Raw genomic sequence first — 15,270 nt, forward strand, 5'->3', positions numbered from 1 at the left:
TGAATCAATATACTGATTACATACAATATTATTTTGTGTTTGAGACTGATGCATCAAAAGGTATTTTTAGGTTCTTTAGAAAGTGGAAAGAGGAGTTCCTGTCATGGCTCAGCAGTAACGAATCTGACTAGTATCTATGAGGACACAGGTTCAGTCCCTGGCCTTGCTCAGTGGGTTAAGGATCCAGCACTGGCGTGAGTTGTGGTGTAGGTTGCAGACACAGCTCGGATCCTGCTTTGCTATGGCTGTGGTATAGGCCAGCAGCTGCAGCTCCAATTTGACCCCTAGCCTGGGAAACTCCATATGCAACAGGTGTGGCCATAAAAAGACAAAAAAAAAAAAAAAATTAAGAAGTAGGAAGACTTTTCTTTTTAAAGTTTAGGTTCTTTTTATTTTATTTAAGTATAGTTAATATACAATGTCATGTTAGTTTCAGATGTACAGCAAAGTGAATCAGGTATGCACATAACATATCCATTCCTTCACAGAGTTTTTCCCATACAGCTTATTATAAAGTACTGAGTAGATTTCCCTGTGCAATAGAGTAGGTCTTTGTTACTTACCTTTTTTTTTTTTTTTTTAATGCTGTACCCATGGCGTATAGAAGTTCCCAGGCTAGGGATCAAATCCAAGCCACAGCTCCAACCTATGTCACAGCTATGGCAGTGCAAGATACTTTAACCCACTGTACCAGGCTATGGATTGATCCCATGCCTCCACAGTAACCTGAGCCACTGCAGTCAGATTCTCAACCCACTGTGCCACAGTGGGTACTCCTAGTTACCTATTTTATATATAGTTGTATCTGTATGTTAATCCTAACATCCTAGTTGATCCCTTCCCCCAGTGTTTCCCCTTTGGTAACCATAAGTTTGGTTTTGAAATCTTTGAGTCTGTTTCTCTTTTGTACATAAGTCCTTTTGTATCATTTTTATCAGATTCCACATATTAGTGATCTCATATGATACTTGTCTTTCTCTGACTTGCTTCACTTATTTGATAATCTCTAGGTCTATCCATGTTGCTGCAAATGGCATTATTTCATTCTTTTTTATGGCTGAGTAATATTCCATGGTGTGGAATATACTGCATCTTCTTTATCCATTCCTCTGTTAGTGGACCTTTGGGTTGCTTCCCTGTCTTAGCTATTGTGAATAGTGAACATAGTGGTGCATATATCTTTTTGAATTATGGTTTTCTCCAGATAGATACCCAGGAGTGGAATTGCTAAATCATGTGTAGTTCTATATTTAGTTTTTGAAGGAACCTCCATACTGTCTTCCATAGTGGTTGCACCAATTTACATTCCCACCAACAGTGTAGGAGGGTTCCCTTTACTCCACACCCTCTTCAGCATGTGTTGTTTGTAGACGTTTTGATGATGGCCATTTTGACTGGTATGAGGTGATACCGGATTGTAGTTTTGATTTGCATTTCTCTAATAATTAGTGATTTGGAGCATCTTTTCATGTGCTTTTTGGCCATATGTAAGACTGCTTTGAAGGAATATCTATTTAGATCTTCTGATCTTTTTTTTATTAGGTTGTTTGGTTTTTTGATGTAAAGCTGCGTGTGATGTTTGTATATTTTGGTCATTAATCCCTTATCAGTCACTTCATTTGCAAAGATTTCCCCCCATTCTGTGTTTTGTCTTTTCATTTTTTAAATGACTTTCTTTGCTATGCAAAAGCTTTTAAGTTTAATTAGATCCTATGGTATATTTGTGTTTTTATTTTCATTACTCTAAGAGGTGGATCAAAAAAGATATTGTTGCTATTTATGTCAAAGAGTGTTCTGCCTATGTTTTCCTCTAGGAGTTTTATAGCATTCAGGCTTATGTTTAGGTCTTTAATCCTCTTTGAATTTATTTTTGTGAATGGTGTTAGAGAATGTTCCAATTTCATTCTTTTACATCTAAATGTCCAGTTTTCCCAGTACTACTTATTGAAGAGACTTTCTTTTCTCCGTGTATATTCTTGCCTCATTTATTGTAGATTAATTGATCATATCTGTGTGAGTTCATCTCTGAGGTCATTTGATACCTTTGCTTCCCTTATACATCTGCTCAAAGACTGCATTTGATTGCTTATTTGAAAAGTCAACAAATTGCTTGCCTGACTGCAGTATTCTTTGAAAGAATATAAAAAATACATCAAATTATAGTACCAATAACTGTCATTATTAACTGGTATAAAACTATTAATCATCACCACTCTATTTCAAAGCATTTATTTATATACAAATCAGTTATAAATATTGGTATTTAAAAGTTAAATGAACTATGTGAGAAATAGTGTTATGCTAATTAAACAAATTGTGTCATAAATTAAACTTAAAATATAACCTATACCCTATCAAAGCTTTAAAGGAAATGAACATTAAAACTGGTTTAAACAAATCATGATCTTTTTATCATCTAATTCTAGATCGAATTTTTTACATGCATGAGTCATCACAGTGTAAGAAGTTCAAATTAAATAGATAAACTAGAAATCATAGGTCATTTACCAAGAGTACAACCCAATAAGAAGTCCTATCGAGTACCTAAGGGGATAAGATTTAAGTTATCTTAGGTGATTCTAGTGAATCACGCACAAAAACAGACTTTGTGAAAGAAACATAAATTTTGTGAAAGAGTATTATAGTCTCCTGCAATAGTGAAAAACCACAGCTCCAAAACACTATTCTGAATGATACCATTCAATAAATTGTGAATCCAGACTAAAGAATCCTGCAAGGGCTGGAGTTTATGCCTGATCTGTATGCCATTAATTTTTATCATAAGGACTCTGAATAAGAACATTTTTTAAGTTATGAGTCCATATGCTGAACTTAACTACAATAGCTAGTTGAAGTGGAAGTGGAATTTTGCCTGTAACAGCTGCAAAAATAATTAAAATAATCACAGTTAAAGATTAATAAATGATGAAAAAGAAGATATATATATTAATATCTGTTTCTGACACAATTATATCGATGATTTTAATTTGAACATGCACATACATTTTCCACGGTCTAGTACTTAATATATTTTAGTGTGCTATAGAAAAAAGAAAGAACTGCACATATACATTTTAAGAGAGGTACATTTCTTTATATTAATTAAAACAACCTAATACTTAATGTTTCCCAGAGAAGTTAGTAGCTTTATCATTTTAAACTTCAGCATATTTTAATCTACTGTTCTAAAAATTAGAAGAAATGAAAATTACCTACTGTTTATGTGAAGAGAAGATATTGAATCACTCACATGACAGCTGGACACTTAGCTGGCATGAAAATCACAGACAGGACAATCTTCCCACTCACACAGTAGATCACCTGGTTTAGAGACTTGTCAGCAACCCTGAGGTCAGTCATCTGATCTAGCACAACTCCTAGGCTGCAGCCCCTGCCACCACTTATGGGACTACTCTCAGGAAAAACACTCAGAGTCTTTCATATTCCCTAGATCTAATGTCCTTTCTTTTTTCCTTACCTCAACCCACCATCCATTCTGATTTCTTTCTACTTATTCAAGCTGTAAAGACTTAAAAATGCATTCTGATTCTGTTCTAAAATGATGAGCTTTGATGGTCCAGCAGAAAAGTGATATGCCCTATCCTTAACAACATCAGAAAAGAATGGTTTGCCCTCCTTGAGGACCAAAATTACCATTAAAATAAAATCGTCAGCCTCCCCTAGCAGAGGAGACTCTATTCCTTTCTAGTGATTTATTTGCATACAGTTCTTCCCCATCAAAAGTATAGACAAAAAGACTGCTTACACAAACAGGAACAAAACCCACAGGTGTGCCTGTGTGCATGTGTCTAGATCATATTTTGATTTCTCAGGGGACCCCTCCATTATTTAAGTCTCTGCTTAATAAAGGCTACTTTCTCTCTATGAAACTTATTTAAACACTTTAATTACTTGCCAAGTTCTAACACCATTGCTTCTTTATCCCTTCCTTAGTCTCAGTCGTCTGGAAAAAGTCCAATTCTTGATCAATCCATTTGTGGGCTTTTTTAAGCGACTGAGCATTTGGGGTTAATGTCAAACACATTTATAGAATGATTTTGCTAGATTTTTTTATTTAAAAAATGTTAGGAAAAGTGGGAATATAGGCAACTGCCATCATTTATAGCAAACAGTACATTTTATGAAAAAAGTTTAGAGTCACTCTCATTAAATTTAGAAACAAAACACTTATGCTAATATTTAGTATGATATTAGAATTTCTCAATATTACAAGAAAAGAAAATGATAGATTTATGGATTGGAAGAAAGAAAATATACTGTCGCTATTATTACATAGTCACCTACACAGAAAGACCCCCATAAATAATGAATATCCAGAAATTATGACCAATACTAGACCAACATTAAAAAATTAATAACTTCCCTCTAGATAAGCAACAACATACATGAAAGTATAGTAATAGCAAAATTCACAATGGCAATGAAAAACTTTTAAGTATTTAGGAATCAACCTAATATAGAATGCAGAAAATCATTATACCCTATACATTAAATAATGGCTAAAGTTAGAAAAGGGGTAATATCAAATGTTAGCAAGGATTAATGGAGTACAATCAACAGGGTTTAGCAAAATTGTGAATGTGGATACCCACTGAACCAGTGCTCTTAGTTCTATATAATTGTATCAGTTATAGATTAGGTTAAGCACTAGTAATAAATACTTCAAAATCTCAAATCAACACCTTTATTCTTACACTCTGTGTCCATTATGGATCTTCCAGAGCATTTTTGAGGTATTGTCCTCATGTCTGGACATAGACTGATCAAGAAATACCACCTGTAGGAGTTCCCCTCATGGCACAGTGGTTAACGAATCAGACTAGGAACCATGAGGTTGCGGGTTGGGTCCCTGGCCTCACTCAGTGGGTTAAGGATCTGGCATTGCCGTGAGCTGTGGTGTAGGTTGCAGACATGGCTTGGATCCCACGTTGCTGTGGCTCTGGTGTAGGTCGGTGGCTACAGCTCCGATTCGACCCCTAGCCTGGGAAATTCCATATGCCATGGGAGCGGCCCAAGAAATGGCAAAAAGACAAAAAAAGGAAAAAAAAAAAAGAAATACCGCCTGTAATATCACTGCTCAGTGTGGCAGAAAAAAAGAGTGTTCTGGAGGGGTTCTTATATCAAAAATTCAATGGAAGGGCCAGAATTGACAGATATCACTGTCACATTGTCCCATGTCATCGTTTCTCTCAAAGGCAGAGGGGCAAAAATGTTTCGTGGGTGGTATTAATAGTAACCACAATCTGCCCTTCTGGTTGTTTGGCTCACTCTTCTTCCTAGAGGCAAACTATACTCAGTCCAAAAGTTGCATAGGCAGCAAGCTCAAAGTCCAGGATCTCTGGATGATGGGTGGGATCTCTATATAAAGCTCAGATGTGTTTCTTCTCAACTGGAAGACAGAAGAAAACTATCTGCCTCCCACATTGCCAATATGTCCTGGTGAAACAAGAAGAGCCACCCTAAATGATATTTGCCACAAAGGCGGGGGAATGATATACACATAGCAATTATTATTCTGTTGAAATTCTGAAATATATATGGTGACCTCATTAAAAGCCAATATGTTCTTATCAAACACATGAGGATGCATATTTGATCCCTGGCCTCACTCAGTGGGTTAAGGATCCGGTGTTGCCGTGTGCTGTGGTGTAGGTTGCAGGTGGGGTTCAGATCTGGCATTGCTGTGGCTGTGGTATCGGACAGAGGCTACAGCTCTGATTCAACCCCTAGCCTGGAAATCTCCATATGCTGCAGGTGCAGCCCTAAAAAGACAAAAGACAAAAAAAAAAAAAATGATAGCAAAATTCTCACGTGTTTTCACATGGGCAATAGTATAGTAAGTATGTCATGGGATTGTTTATGGTTGTGGGAGCTGGAATTACCTAGAGGAAATCACTAGGAAAATAAAATAAGATTGTACTTACTATGGAATACAATGTTGTCATAAAAGTAAGAAACTAAATACTACACAACAACATAAATGTATCTCACACGGTGTTCAGTGAATAAGTAGAAAATCATATATATAAATTTAACAGAAATGGAAATTTAAAAATGATTTTCCAATAATTTGCTAATTTTAAGGATATGTAGTAAACATATCAAAGAAAATGCTTAGGTAGGAAGTAGAGTAAATGTGGAGATTAGGGAGAAAAGGATAAATAAAACGAGATAAAATGAAACCAGAGCAGCCTTGCACTGATCGCTAGTGACAGTGTTCAGTGTAGCATAATACTGTCGACTCTACTCTTAATAACAAAAGGTGGTAATAAGTAAAAATTACAAAAGAATACATGAACAGTGCAGTGGTATATAATAGGAGATTGTGATTTACTCAGAGTAAAGTGCAAAACATTTTAAAATAGATATAATGAATTACATATATAAATTATTTACATAACACACTGAGATGAAATGTTAAGCAGATAATTTTCCTCATGTTGTGTGGAAATTTGATTCAAGAGTACAGACTTTTTGTCAAATGGTCTTCACTGTACTTTTATAGTCAATATTGAATGATACTGATTGGAATTTCCTCCCCTGAAAATGAGTTCTATAATTCAACACACTACTTTAGGACTTAGCTTATATTGGGTTGTTCATATTTGTCAGATTTTGGTTTTGTTTTGTTTGTTTTCCTCAAAAAACCCAGGTGGCCTCCATGACTTGGCCAGGCTACTAGATGGTTTTGGAAAATATACTTGCTTACAGAATGAAAGTCTAACTTCACTGGCCAGCTCAAGTCCCACAACACAAGAGGCATTTATTTAAAGAAGATAGAACTTAATTATACATATGAGAACTTGGTTTCAGTGCTATGGTTAGAACTGTCTGCTGGAAAGGCTGATGCTGGAATATGAGAGTAGAAAGCATACAAAGATGGGAAAATTGTGTACTTGATTATTTATATTTACAACTTTTCTCTCTATATATACCTCCTTCTCCCCACTCTCTTTTTTGCTTGCATTTATGTGATAATGGCCTGTAGAAGTCAGTGTCTAAGTATCAATCAATTTCACCCTTAGATAAAATTGAGCTTCTTAAAAGTTTAGGAATCAATGTTAGTTAACAAATTTTGGAATAGTGTTTTGTAGCCACTAGATAAAAGACACTAGATACTTAAATGTAGATTTATAAATAGGGTATTTTTCTAGAACAAATTTTTCTGCTATTTTAAGAGAAAGCAATAGTCTTAGTTTAATAAAATAACCTGTGTAATATATGCTATTATCATAAGAATATAAAGTAGATGTATATAAAATCCATGCATAGCATATAAATCAGAACAATATGCCAGCTAGTCTAATACACACAAGGCCATGCCATTTGTCAAGAAGCCATGTGAGCTGAATAAATTATAAAAATTTTAAAAATGTTGCTAAAAATTAGCATTTGCTTTGCCAAAGCAAAGTATTTAATTTAGCAAACCACATCCTCACCCTATTAATCTTTCTAAGGAAAATGAATTCCTTGCACAGCTGGTTGAACTGAAGATGATGAACCAGACATTGTTGAAGTCTGAGATGAAAAATTTTCTATCATTGTATGTGTTCTAACTGATCCTTGTCAAGAATACTTACTTTGCACAGGGACCCAAACTGGGCTTAATTATGTTCCCTGGGAGGGGAAAGGGGAAATTTCCAGAACATTTTACAATTTGGAGATTTGGGAAGCAAGACATGATTCTTCTTCGGATTCCTGAACCACAAGAGATTGTAATTATAGCTGTAATATATTAAGTTCTCTACATTGTGGGAGGGCCTCAATGTCAACATACATGTAAATGAAAACCAAGAACAGTCTACAATACCTAAGTTATCAACCCTCTTTTACACCCAGAATACAGAAAAATAACAGCTATTTCCTAGCTGTCTCAACATATTTATTTTTCAAGTATCTACTTCTATTAGCTTCTAATATTTAATTTTAGAAGTCAATATCTACAGTAAAATTTTATTCAGAGACAGACTAAAATTTGAGGCTTACCGCTTTAGATTGTCAGACTTCGTGATTTTTATTAACTTCAGTGACAAAGTGTTTTGTTTTTTTGATAGATTTGTTAACTTCATTGAAATTAAAAAGAAAGTAGATATGGTCTAGCTTAGGAAATTTTTGGTAGGTTGGAAAATATGATTTTTACATGAAAAAAGCTGTGTCTAGAAATATGAAAACAGCAACTATGGCTGGTATATAAAAGATTAGAAACCATTTCATTTCCCCCAATGATTATGCTCACTTTATACCTTCTTCAGCTCATGTACAAAACTTCTGCTTCCATGAATTCAAATAAGATAGTATTTTAAAATATTACACAAAGTAGGTATATATATATATATTTAACTCATTGAGCAGATATTCTCAAATATCTTCTAAAAACTATCTTATAAACACATATAAGTACAAATGCAATCAGGGCATTTACCCCACAAATTAACAATATTTATCAAATTTTAATGGTTATAATATTAAGTGAGGAAATGATATGTTGAAATCAGAAGCATCTTAGGGCAATAAGTTACACATTTTTATGCACTTTAGTGCTGTACATTATGTTGAACAAAGTGGAAAAGTTAATGAATCTCAATAGCAAAGTACCCCAAGAATATATAAAGCTGTATACTTATTTGTTTGCCTAGCCCTCTGCTTACAAAAAAAAATTAGAAAAGTGAAATATTTTTTCATACCAGTAATTTTTATTTTACCTTTGGCCAGCATTCTGGAATTGATGTTTTAATTTATTGACATGAAATTTATGTAAGAAATTAAGCCTTTTAAATGACTAATTTAGTGACATTTAGTACATTTACCATACTGTACACCCTCCACCTTTAACGATTTCCAAAATATTTCCATTACTCCAAAATAAAACCCCATACCTCATAAGCACTTTCTCCCTGCTGTTGTCTCCTCTCCCCAGTTTCTGACAACCACCAATTTGTGTGCAGTCCCAATGGATTTATAGTCTTTGGATATGTCATACACAAGGAATCACACTACATATGACCTTTTGGGTCTGGCTTCTTTTGCATAGTGTGATGTTTTTAAAGTTTATCCAGTGCTGTACATGCATCAATACTTCATTCTTTTTATGTCTGAATAATATTTCATTGTGTGCATATATATATGTAGACATATACATACATGTATGTGTATATATACATATATATACACATATATACATGTGTAGATATATATATCATAATATATTTATGCATTAATCCATTAATGGGCATTTTGGTTTTTTCCACCTTTTGGCTATGGTTAAGAAAGTTGCTATGCATATGTACAAGCATACATGTATTTGACTACCTGTTTTCGATTATTTGGGTATATACCTATGAGTAGAGTTGTTGGGTCAAATGGTAAATTTTTTGTTTAACTTTTGAGGAACTTCTTTCTTTCTTTTGAGGCTAAAGATTTTTTATCTCTCTCTCCTCATGACCACTGTGCATGCATGTCTGTTTGTGTGTGTGTGTGTTGGGGGAGAGGAGATATGTAACAAAAGGTAACATCTAAGAAACTCTCTGATCATTTAGAGTAAATAACCTTTACCTTCCTCTATTACTCAAAAACTGTATTTGGTATATTTAGAAGTGGAATGAAGGGAGAAAAGTAATTTTAAATCCTAATTTAGTTTTTATTAAGCAGCCTTTCATATGGTTTCTGTTTTCCAATTTGAAAAGCTTTAGGTCTCATCTTGACTTTCAGCGTCATTCAATATTCTGAAATTTATTTTTATAGGTTCAGTGTTAAGTTTATTTACTCTTTTAGATTAGCTTCAGAGCAGTTTTTAAAACAATAGATTCAAGTAAGCTTAAATAGAAAAACTTTTGAGATATTTCTTTAAGAAAAGATATAATAACTTCCTTATAGTTCTACATCTTTTCATTAAAAGTTATAAGAATAGACATGGTAAAAATAAAACACACCATATTAAGCATTATTACAAAAAGCTTGAGTCTTTAGCAAATTACTTAAATAATAATTATCCTTTACATGAAGACATTTATTAGGAAGAATTTGATTCCCTCCATTTTTAGTTTCAGATATTCAGAGATTCCATTTTATGTGATGTATTCATGAGAACACTTTCTAGTCTCTTATTTACATGATACCTACCTTAACAGAGAACATTAACTATTTTAAAATTAAATTTATGGTACAATTAAATTAACTTAAAAATAAAATTTTATTATTGGTTAATTGAGATTAACATTTATTTGGAGTCCCCTGGTGGCCTAGCAGACAAAGATTCACTGTTGTCCCTGCTGTGACTTTTTGTCACTGCTATGGCTCAAGTTTGATCCCCAGCATGGGAAATTCTACATGCCAAGATCCTCTGCATTAAAAAAAAAAATCTCTCTTGTAATTTGGAGTTCCCTGGTGGCTCAGTGGGTCAAAGATCTGGTGTTGTCATTGTAGTGGCTCAGGTCACTGATGGGTTTTGATCTCTGGCCTGGGAACCTCCACATGCTGCAGATACGTCCAAAAAAAAAAAGATTAATATTTGTCTGAAGTTGAATTTTTATAATAATATTACAGAGCAGTGTGAAATATATATATTTATTATATATATATAGTATATATAATAATTATATATAATTATTTATATTTATGTTATATTTATATTATATATATATAACCATTTTGTTAAATTCAAGGAAAACAGTTTTATTCCCCTAGAGGTTATAATTTAAGCACCACATCTATGTATGGCCCAGGAGTTATCCTAACTTATTTCTCTCTAGTCACAGTGCTACTTTATGTACTCAATGCTTTTGCATTAAATTCTATGAGTAATGTATAGCATGGTGACTATTGTTAATAATACCATTACTGCATATTTGAAAGTTTCTAAGAGAGTAAATCTTAAAAGTTCTCATCACAAGCAAAAAAATTCTGTAGCTTTGTATGGTGACAGATGTTAACTAGATATTATGGTGATAATTTTGCAATCTATACAAATATCATCATATCATATACTTGAAACTAACACAATGTTGTATTTCAATTATACCTCAATAAAAAAAAGTTCCAGAAATAGACTGATGTTAAATTTCCAAGATCTATTAAGGGAAAAAGATCGTGCTTAAAATAGTACCCATACTAAACTTTGTGTAAAAATGATACAAATACTATATACTTATGCTTATTTGTATGTGCTTAAAGAAATGGGGAGGAAAGGCTTATGAAATATATATAAGAAATTAATAAGATCAGTTCTGGCTAAGAGTGGGACAGATAATGTCTAGATGGGAGATAGGTATGAATGGAAAACTTTCCACTGTTCATCTTCTTACAGTTTATTGTTTTTGAACCCTGTGAATATATTACCTAGTCAAAATTGTCTTTCATTTGTTATAAGCTGTTCAAGAAGCCCATATTTTCAAAGGCAAACTTTTTACCAAATAATGTAATTACAAAGAGGTTATTCTTAAAGAAAATTACAAATATTTAAGAAAACTTGAATAAACCTTTTATTTTGATCTGTTTTTTTCTCCCCCCAAATTCCTTAATAAGAAGCTCATTTTATTCACCTTATGATTAATGTGCCTTCTGTAGCTTTACCATAAGATGAGTTTTCCATACGACATTAATTTCTAAACTTAGGTTGACTATAAAAACCCAAACATAGATCAGAATGACAAACTCCAGCAGTTTTCTAAGCAGGAAAGACAAGGTGTGCCACTTTCTAAAAACAGAAAGACAGAGCTTATTTTAAATGAAATGACTCATTCTTCCCTGTTGTTTTCATCCTTTTGAGTAATTTGGATGACTCACAAAAATGAGATCAAAGTTGGCTTTTGTAGGCTAACCACACAGTATTGTCAATTTACTATACTGGGACTATGGATATCAAAAAGTAAGCCAGAGGACTCCCTCCCTGTCACACCCACACCCACACACGTATACACAATACACGTCATACAATGATACCATTCAGGCTTACCTCCTTTTAGCATATTTTGCTTTATTGCACTTTGCATATAACTACGTTCTTTGCAAGTTGAAAGTTTAGAGGAACCTTCCTTAGAGGAAGATTTAGACTTGTGGAGCAAGTCTGTTGGTGCCATTTTTCTAACAGCATTTACTTATTTTGTGTTTTCTGTGTCACATTTTGGTAATTCTCATATTTCAAACTTTTTCATTAGTATTATTATATTTGTTATGGTAAATTGTGACCAGTGATCTTTAATGGTTGCTACTGCAAAAAGATTACAACTTGTTGAAGCCTCAGATGATGGTTAAAATTTTTAGCAATAAAGATTTTTTAATTAAGATATATACTTTTTTAAGGACAAAATGCTATTGCACACTTAATAGGCTACAGTATAGTGGAACCATAATTTATATGCACTGGGAAACATAAAAATTCATGTGTGACTTGCTTTATTACCGTGGTCTGGAAATAAACCTGCAATATCTCCTAGGTATGCCTGTACACACTAAATTGCATAGAAAGGAACCATTTTTATTGGAATTAAATAACATATATATATATATATATATGTTATAGATCACAAACCTCTATATCAAACTAATATGGAGATCCCACTACAATGAGTTTAGTTTATCTGGCTGTGATTAAATTGAATGGTGGTTTAAACAAACAAACAAACAAATAATTGAACAAAAAACACTTCCAGATGTCAGTCATCAAACCCAGAAAATTAAACTAATCAATTTTAATCTAATTTTATAAATATGATTATGAAACATACTGAAAAGTGGAGAATTAACCCGATCTGTGTTCCAGCTACAAAATTTTAAAACTATGTAACTTAAATGGTTCATATAATTTTGAAGATTAAATGTGCCTAAGTAATTCAAATCTAAAAAACAGTATAGTTAATAATAATTTAGCTGTCTACCCCTAACTCTTCAGAATTGAGAACTACCCTATCATAAAATTAGTGTTTTATTTCTTGAATGAATTTCTCACTGGTGACACCTTTTACATAGTCTGGACATGTATATATGTATCTAATATAGCATACACTTAGTAAAAGAAGTAGAGTTCATTTTTCAGCTAAAACACTAAATTTGATTATTAACAATAAACCAAGAAAAGGATTTATTAAAACTTTGCTTTTTAATTACAAATCCAGGTTGAACTTTGCTTAAGCATATGCAAAAATAGAGTAATCTTAGGACAAGTTACCATTAACTGATGTTGTGCTGACAATTTATTTGTTTTTAAGAGGCTTCAGCAGAAAGAAGAAACTATTAATTCTACCAAAGCTAACATTTATTTCACTCTAAACACACAGAATTGGATGTCTAAGCCTCATCCATGTACAGAAGATCCAACACCTGCTAGTCATCTTACTAGGAAAAAAATCTCTTTCAGGAAAAAATGCACACAAAACAAGAAAACCATTCCTAAAGAAAAAAAAAAGTTACTCAACAGTATTTGAAAATAATAATATATAAACAAACTTTCTTTTCTAACTCCTGTCATTCCCTAACCCCTTTCTTTCTCTTTTCCACATTCAAAAGATTCCCTTAATTGTTTTTTTTTTTTTGCTGGGATCTAATAGAATCCCAGTTTTGTATGTGACAGCAGTAGGTCCTGGGGAAAGTCAATTCCCTAAACACTCTTGTATCTAGCAGTCAACATAGTTCCAGCCAATGAGGTATAAGAAGTCTATTAATGAGACTTCTCAGAGAAGTATCTTGCATAAGTTTGTGATAAAAAGATTAAACACTTGGTTCTTTTTTCCTCTCTCTTTAAATCAAGTGGTTAGAGTCCACCAGTTCTCTTAAACCAAACTTAAAAGATAATGCAGCAGTAAGCTAGAAAAAAGACATCCTATAAGCCCTGTTTAACACCAATAAGGTAGAAATGACATATATTTATTACAGAATTTAGCTCTATGAAACCCTCACAAATTTGTCTTCCCAGACTGCTTAAAACTTTTTCATAAAGAAGCAGGCACCTACCCAAATATCAATTTTGGGGTATCATTGCACTGAGCTATGCATTTCGAGGCCTCTTACCATACCAAACTTGGGTCCACTTTCCCTGCACATAGTAAAGCAAACCTATTGACAGTGGGTTGTGGTGAAGAAAAGTGCATTTATTGCAGGGCACCAAGCAAGGAGTTCTTAAAAGTCCTGAACTCCCCGAAGGCTTTCAGGGAAAGGTTTTTAAAGACAAGGTGAGGAAGGGGGATTGTAGAGTGTGTGATCAGCTCATGGACATTTTTCTTATTCTTAGGTGGGGAGGTAATTAAGAGTCAACTTCATCAACCTTCAGGTTCCCATGGGTGCGGGGCCTACATACTTGTTGTGGGTAGCATACAATTAACATCTTCCACCTGGGGGGATTTATTTTAGTTTTCGAAAAACAGCTCAAATGACATTACTCAGAAGATTACGCATAGCCCTTGAGGAGGAACTGAAGGTCCTTGACTTTCTTTAATGGCTAAACTATTTTTATTTTCTCTTGCTTGACTGTTTTCCTTTCTTTCTGCATTTTCTCATTTTTGTGATTAAATTTATTCTTTGACTAAGGTTTTTCTACAGACAAAAGGCAGAGAGAGGATATGGTGCGGGATCTATTGTAGGAAGGCCCCATAGAGTCCTTCTCAGTTATAGGCCCACTCTATTATTCCCCTTAGCAAAGCATCAATGCCCAAGATATATTTGCTGAATGATTAATTGCCCCCACAAAAATCCACACCCAAAGAGAAAAAAAGAAAAAAGAAAAAACTCTTCTCTCTTTTTCTTTACTGGGACCATGTGAAAATAATTCAGAATGTTCTATGATGTTTAGCGCAAAAATGAACCTGATAATTTGTTCATTGGATTGATTGTACAATCTTGTCCCTTTGAGAAGGAAAGCCCATAGTCTGTGGGTAATCTATCCCCAACTCTTGCCACCTTCACTGCCAGGAGGCAGAGTCCTGAAAGGCCCACAGATTTTAGCCTGCTGCCTACAGTGTAATTTTACACATTGATCCTCCCTCTGTGGGCTTTAGTTTCTTCCTCTCTGAAAGAGAGAAGATGCACCAGATGATTTTATAGTCTTTTCCACTCTGGGCTGCTATGATTATATCTCCAACTTAATCCTCTTAGGCTGTGGTTTAAGGCTCCTCTTCCCTTTTCTAACCTCAAGGGAGATGGAGATCAAGTCTGTGTGCTTGAAAATCATTGCTAAATTTATCCTTTGATATTCCTAGGCAATCTGAATTACCTCATTTCCTTTATTTTTTTCTCCTGCTCCCTTAACCTAAATTGAATGTA

General features: G+C 33.7%; 1 protein-coding gene across 1 annotated transcript in view; it reads left to right on the forward strand.

Moving 5' to 3' along the window:
- LOC146400050 (uncharacterized) overlaps positions 1 to 15,270 on the forward strand; it is a 260,931-nt gene that overhangs the window by 191,293 nt on the left and 54,368 nt on the right. The window lies entirely within an intron of this gene.

Source organism: Sus scrofa, chromosome 9 (assembly GCF_054392235.1).
Source record: "Sus scrofa isolate SSC_HxYL_T2T_F1_AM1 chromosome 9, Sscrofa_HxYL_maternal_Yorkshire_Landrace_v2.0, whole genome shotgun sequence".
Classification (NCBI taxonomy): domain Eukaryota; kingdom Metazoa; phylum Chordata; class Mammalia; order Artiodactyla; family Suidae; genus Sus; species Sus scrofa.